This window comes from Anabrus simplex, chromosome 2 (genome assembly GCF_040414725.1).
Source record: "Anabrus simplex isolate iqAnaSimp1 chromosome 2, ASM4041472v1, whole genome shotgun sequence".
Taxonomy (NCBI): Eukaryota; Metazoa; Arthropoda; class Insecta; order Orthoptera; family Tettigoniidae; genus Anabrus; species Anabrus simplex.
The window spans coordinates 601,687,068-601,693,441 of NC_090266.1; the positions used below are offsets into that span (position 1 = coordinate 601,687,068).

Sequence of the window (6,374 nt, forward strand, 5' to 3'; positions counted from 1 at the left end):
ATACATGAATCATTCACCCATAACGAAAGTTGATTTTTATATCTTTCTTCTTCTTCTTCTTCTTCTTCTTCTCCTTATAATAATAATAATAATAATAATAATAATAATAATAATAATAATAAAAATAATAATAATTGACTATTTGAATATTTGATTTTCTTTGTTAGATTACATTGGGTTGCTATGAAGAAATTAAAACATGCTAATACTCTAGGAGATTGGAGCACTGATTGTACCAGATTGACTATCCTCCGTGCAAGTTACATTGCCAGGCGATTTCTTTTCTTAAAAAAAAAAAAAGAGAATCGCCCGTGTTGAAGATGAAACAACAAAAGTTGTCCGTCATTAGACTGATAAACTACCGGGCGAGTTGGCCGTGCCGCGTAGAGGCGCGCGGCTGTGAGCTCGCATCCGGGAGATAGTAGTTTCGAATCCCACTATCGGCAGCCCTGAAGATGGGTTTCCGTGGTTTCCCATGTTCACACCAGGCAAATGCTGGGGCTGTACCTTAATTAAGGCCACGGCCGCTTCCTTCCAACTCCTAGTCCTTGCCTATCCCATCGTCGCCATAAAACCTATCTGTGTCGGTGCGACGTAAAGCCCCTAGCAAAAGAAAAGACTGATAAACTGACGGTTAATGGGAAGTCCAACACACAGTTGAACACAAACTGACAAACTGTCAACAGTTGCAGGGGAGTTAATCACCATTATCTTCTGTATGAATGAGGTCACTATATGCCCCTAAAGCCGGTGAAATATGCAAGCATTTGCATGCAATGTACAACAGTAAATTCCTCAACATTTTCAACTTGGAAATATATTGCAGATTAAAAAAATATTGGGCCTTACTGTTAGCCATCCAAGCTTGTTAAAATTATAAAGAGATTGATCACTCCAATCAAAAATTCTAAAATGAACGTAACAACAGTTAAATATAACAGCAAAAGTCCATTAGTTGAATTGCTGTTAGGAGAACTGACGTTCTTAGAAACAACAAAAACAATAAAATATGGATACATCCTGAATTGTCAGCCTCTGTGGTGTAGTGGTTATTGTGATGAGCTGCCACCACCGGAGGCCTCGGTTTGATTCCTGGCTCTGCCAAGAAATTTGAAAAGTGGTACGAGGGCTGGAACGGGGTCCACTCAGCCTCGGGAGGTCAACTGAGTAGAGGTGGGTTCGATTCTCGCCTCAGCCATCCTGGAAGTGGTTTTCCGTGGTATTCCACTCCTCCTCCAGGCAAATGCCGAGATGGTACCTCACTTAAGACCACGGCAGCGTCCTTCCCTCTTCCTTGTCCATCCCTTCCAATCTTCCCATCCCCCACAAAGGCCCCTTTTCAGCATAGCAGGTGAGGCCGCCTGGGCGAGGTACTGGTCATCCTCCCACGACCCAATGTCTCACGCTCCAGGACACTGCCCTTGAGGCGGTAGAGGTGGGATCCCTCGCTGAGTCCGAGGGAAAAGCCAACCCTGGAGGGTAGGCAGATTAAGAAAGAACATCCTGAATTTCTACTGAATAAATCCCGTGAAATTGAATCAGCAATATTTGGATTATAGTATGATATGACTCTGCTATCTTACGTAACAAAGCAAAGCAGCCAAAGGCCATACCATGTTGAATACAACGGTTCTCGTCCAATCACCGCAATTAAGCAACATTGGGCGTGGTCAGTGCTTGGGTGGGTGACCGCTTGGGAACACCACGTGCCGTCGGCTCAATTCCCTTATAGGGGCAAAATTTCTCTATAGGTTGACGCTGCGAGCAAATACAGTAGAGTCTCGTTAATCCGAACTAATTGGGGCCGGAGTCTGTTCGTATTACGAAATTTTCGAATTAAACGGAAAATATATTTCTAATAATAATGTTATTGTTTTACAACCCGCTAACTACTTTTACGGTTTCGGGAGACGCCGAGGTTCCGGGATTTTCTCCCGCAGGAGTTCAGTAAATCTACTTGTAGTTATTGTGGAGAAAGAATCTGGAGTTGATGAGGAACTGAAGGCACAAGAATCTGGAGTTGATGAGGAACTGAGTGACGACGAAGAAGACCACGATGAACAACGAGTGTCACATTCAAATCCCGCGGCCGCCTTGGAACTCTCAGTACGCTACGTCGAGCAACACTCCGCTGCTACGCCCACTGATGTGATGTTTATGAGACGCTGGTTTAACACTGCATCTTCGAGTAGGTTACGATCACTACGGCAAAAGAAACTAACAGACTTTGTAAAGATAAACGACCAGTGATTGATGGTTTACGATGTGTAATTATGTTTACGCTAAGTTATTCTAGTAAAATATGACTAATAAAATGCAAGTATATCTTCATTATATAATATGTTCTTTCATTTCAATAAGGAGAATTTTAAAAAAATGAATGTTTCAGTTCGGATTAACCGGACATTCGGATTAACTGGACTCTAGTTTTAATATATTTTATAACAAAAAAAGAGCAAAGCATGGAAAGACAGTACTGCTATTATCCTTGATGCCCGACACTTAACGAATTAGACACAGAAACTGAAAATTCCATTGTAATACTGGATTACAGTGCAACAAAGGGAGAATTTGGTACTGGGGATCAACTATACACCACGTACACTACATCCAGATAAAGCAAGAAGGTAGTCACTAGTTGTGCATTCCCCTGAACTTGATGTGGCTAGCATAAATTCATTCCCCTTCCTGAAACGATTGTTTGGCACAAACTGTATTCCATCAGCAGCCAGCTCGTCGCTCAGTTGCTGTGGGGTCGTCTTCTTCACTCTACCGAGTAGAGTAGGTTTCGGCTTAACAGTGGCTGGTTTTCCTGGCCTTGCAACTCTGAATCTGGGAAGTTGAGGGGCAAGTCCTCACCGTCGGCTGTCCTCAGTACGGGTTTCGTGGTTTTCCATTCTCCTGCATTTTGGCAAATACCAGGGCAGGTCATTTCACAGGCCACGGCCACTCTCGCTACCACACCAGTACTTTTCATTCAAATCGCATCATTGATACAAATTTTCTTGGTCTGAGAGTTGGCGTTACCGTGCAAAAGGCCCGCCCTACCTCATCATGGTACGGAATGAAATCTCTTCCTGTAAGAAAGACCTCTCTGAGGTCGGCCGGCTAGATGCTGGGCAAAGGTAGGCACAAGCTTCTCAACATTTAAGACGGTAACTACACTGACTGAGCAAATGTCATGGGATAGCGGAGCACTGATGCGCAGGTGTGTTGTCTGCGCACCACACGCCCCCTGTGCCAGCGGCAATTGTATAGGAGACCTTGTGAGCAGTGGCTGTGCATGTGAGAGGTGTAACATGGAACGTCGTCGTGAGCTGACACCGTTCCAACGGGGTGTGGTAGTCGGTGTCCGATGGATGGGAAGTGCGATTTCGGAAGTGGTGCGGGAATTCAGCTTCACACGATCACCCGTGTCCAGGGTGTTTCGTGAATGGCTGAATGCGGGTGTCACCGTCCACAACAGACGAACGACCGGCCGTCCAGCTACCTTCGATGACCGTGACCGGCGACATCCGAGACGGATTTTCAATAGTGACAGACGGGCAACCGTGCAACAAATTACGGCTCAGTCTAACACAGGCCGTGCTAGACACGTCTCCCAGTGGACAATCCGCAGGAATATGGGTTATATGGGGTATGGGAGCCGGCGCCGTACACGGGTCCCACTGTTAACCTAACGTCATCGGGCACAACGACTCGCATTTGTCGCCATTCACCAGGAATGGACACTGAAACAATGGCGTAACGTGATATGGTCGGACGAATCACGATTTCAACTGCACCTTGCCGGTGGGAGGCACCGTGTATGGCACAGACCACATGAAGCGATGGATCCGCCTGCCTCGAAGGCGTGGTCCAGGGCGCTGGTGTCTCTGTTATGGTCTGGAATGCATTTTTCTGGTATGGAATGGGCCCCCTAGTTGTTGTGGAAGATACTTTGAATGGTATGCGGTATGTTGAGCTGCTCGGAGACCATCTCCACCCATTTTTGGCCTTCCAGCGCCCAGTCAGTCCTGCGGTGTTTCACGATAATAACGCGTCGCCACATCGCTCCCACGTCGCCCGGGAATGGTTCCAGGAACATGCAACAGAGGTCCAACGACTGCCATGGCAACCCAGGAGCCCCGATATGAGCCCTATCGAGCATATCTGAGATGTCCTGGAACGCAGGCTCCGTGCCATGAATCCTGCACCCACGAACAGACCAGTATTGGCGGCCGTTCTGCAAACAATTTGGTGTCAGCTACGTCCAGAGGACTACCAGGGACTTGTCGACTCAATTCCACGGCGTCTCACTGCAGTTAGAGTGCCGCCGGCGGTTTCAACATAGGGTGTAACATTTGTCGCGAGGTGGGAGTAGATCATAGTTGTTCCTGGAGATTGCGTAGGTGTGTCAACCAACGTATTTATAAGGTGGCTGTACATTGTAGCGTCAGTCATTATTCAACTGGAAGGAGAGGCCACAGTTGGTCGGAGAGTCTTTAAGTGAACGAGATGGAGAGGACTCAGTCAGTCATTGAGTCAACAGGAAGGAGAGGCCTCAGTCTGTCATTAGTCATTAGTTAAACGGAAGATGAACAGTGAAGAAGTCAAATGGTTGAGTGAACAGTGAGGGAGTCAACTGGAAGGAGAGACCTCAGCCGGTCAGTTAGCTGTGTTCGAAGGATAGGCTTCCCACGAAGTCATATAGGACAGACTTACCAAGAAGTCACCAGGATGGAGAAGAAGCAGTCACATGGATACATCACCAAATTAGGCTCGACGCATCTACAGTAAACACCAGATCAAAGGAATACGTCATAATTACACTCAAAGTGTTGAAGGTACAGTCAAGTGAGCCAGTGAGGGATAAATTTCGTGTATAATTGTTAAATGTCCGGTCAAGAAGAATTCAAATTTAATGCCGAGTTTCTTTCAGTTGCAATGTAATAATTTTATATTCTCATCTGTTTTATCGCAGCAGTTTTTTTACTATTTTCATTGAAATTATTACAAGAATATAATTTGTTCTACCAAATTAATTAAACGGAAAAGCTTGGAAGAAAAAGTGACAACGTATTACTGAGGGGAGTAAATGAAATGAGAAGTCCCATCAGGGAAATTCAGAAAAGGAAGGTGAAATTGTTTGGCTACCTAATAAAAGAAAAACCGTGAATGGAAAGTTCAGTGTTAAAAGTGAAGTGGGCGACGAAAAGTTTCATACATCAAGAACATCATAATGAAAATAACTTTTGCTGCTATGAGGAGATGAAGACGCTGGCAATCGTTAGAGAATGTTTGTTGCAGTGACAAAATATAGCCCTTGGTAAACGATGATGACGATGATTCACACTTGGTCTGCATGATCAAATTTCTGCTAATAAAACGTTCGTTGCAGCCTTAGCTGTGTTAGTCAACCAGCAGTTCACCTTTCATAACGATTTACTGCACTGTTATATTGTGTATACAGCTACTCTCTCTGCCGTCTGCGACTTCAGTGATGTCAAGCGAGAACTCATTGGAGGATCGAATGGAGGTCAACTTTATTTTCCTATGAAAGACGGTTCTGCTGTGATGCCGGTGATGGTCGTGCATTGTTTAGAAGGAGGCTAGTTTAGCGCCTGCATTCCACCTGTCTGCGACGTCGAAACACTAGTCCTACACAGAGAGTTCTTGTCTGGGGAGCAATGTTTAATTTCATAATAACCCGCGATATATTATAACGGGGTTCATTGATAAAATAATGGTATTATAGTTAAATTATATGTTTTCTTAGCAGTAGGAGTCATGTAAAAGTTCATTCCTATGACGAGTGATTTTGCTTAGCGGTCTTGATGCGTATTATGAAAGACTCGTATTCGGCGTATGGCTGTGGCGCAGAGGACTGCGGATGCAGCTGCAAGTCGAGCTATGTGAACCGCTGGCAACATGAAGTATTCTTCCTGTGACAAGAAGACCGTGTATGATCTCAAATAATCTTCACAGATTCTGAACACAGGTACAAATTCAAATCCTAATATCAAACAACATTCCGTATAGGCCTACCAAGCTTGATACACACATTCCTGATCCATAATGGTCATAATTTTGACGTCCATTAAACTTCTCCTGGATGTTCATCTTTAGTGAAGTTGTCAAACAGATATTACTGAATATCATGATATAAGCTAAAATAAAAATGAAGTAACATGCATTTGATTGAACATGTCGGACATAGTGGTAAAGCGTGTCTACTCTCTCTCTCTCTCTCTCTTTCACTCACTTTTATCCATAATCGATTACTAATTATTTGGTTGTTGGCGGTTTGTTTTGCTTGTTTCAACAATGCAGTATGTTTTTGGCCCATTTCAATATCAGAACGGAATTCATAAGTCTGGTTCTGGTGCTTTAGC

General features: G+C 44.4%; 1 pseudogene; it reads left to right on the plus strand.

Annotated features, from left to right (window-relative positions):
- The first annotated feature begins 1,599 nt into the window (after window positions 1-1,599).
- On the plus strand, window positions 1,600-1,718 carry LOC137498649 (5S ribosomal RNA; annotated as a pseudogene).
- Window positions 1,719-6,374: the final 4,656 nt, after the last annotated feature.